Below are 846 nucleotides of genomic sequence, written 5' to 3'. Positions count from 1 at the left end.
GGCAGAGATTTTGCCTGTTACTTGTTACTGGATTCTTATACTAGAGATGCTAGACCTTCTATATACAAAGTGTGTGCTCTACCACTGAACTATGGTTATTCTTTCCACTGGTCCATTTCAATTATTATTGCTTGAATGCTCTGTTGCTGCATGCGATTTGAAGAGGTCGCACTGTGTATGGGAAAAAAAGATATATACTATTAAATCAATGAAGCTTCATTCATCATAGGTGATGAATTCTGATTCTGTTCACTTTGAATCTGCAGTTTATGCCACTGAGTTACTGCAGTTTGCAGTTACTGTTTTAGCTGGAATTTGTTCACTAACGGTATATAATGATCCTTAATGTAACAAATTAGAAGGCTGTGTGGAGAAATTCTGCAGAAGTCTTATTCTTTATCCCCCAGCTTTTAAATGTACAGTTTCTATTTTAAAGCAGCAAATCTCAGGTCTGCATTTTACAGCTATGGGCCCAGTCCCCAGATGCTCTCACACCATAAAAAGCTGTGCATGTGTTGCTGGCCATGAGAATCTCTCCTGCGGAACAAATGGTGGTGAGAGTCAACTTTGACAGAGGGGTGGGGGAGGAGCCTAGCACAGTGGCTCCATTTCTCAGACATGATGAGAGCTCACAAAGCTAGATTTGAGCACTGGATTTGAGAGTGCTTATGTGGCCCCTTTTGTGGTAGCCTGTGTCAGTCTCACCACAAATACCTTCCTTTGGGGTAGGTGTTCAAATCCTTCAGAAATGAGTGCCATAAAAAAGACTGGCTAGGATTAACAGATGAATAGATTTTATTCAGGGGAGAATGAAAAACAAATGTCAAGCTATGTTTATTGATTAGG

This window comes from Rhineura floridana, chromosome 2 (assembly GCF_030035675.1).
Source record: "Rhineura floridana isolate rRhiFlo1 chromosome 2, rRhiFlo1.hap2, whole genome shotgun sequence".
In the NCBI taxonomy this organism is placed as follows: Eukaryota; Metazoa; Chordata; class Lepidosauria; order Squamata; family Rhineuridae; genus Rhineura; species Rhineura floridana.
The sequence above is the reverse complement of the archived record's forward strand: the minus strand, read 5'-3'. Positions refer to the sequence as shown.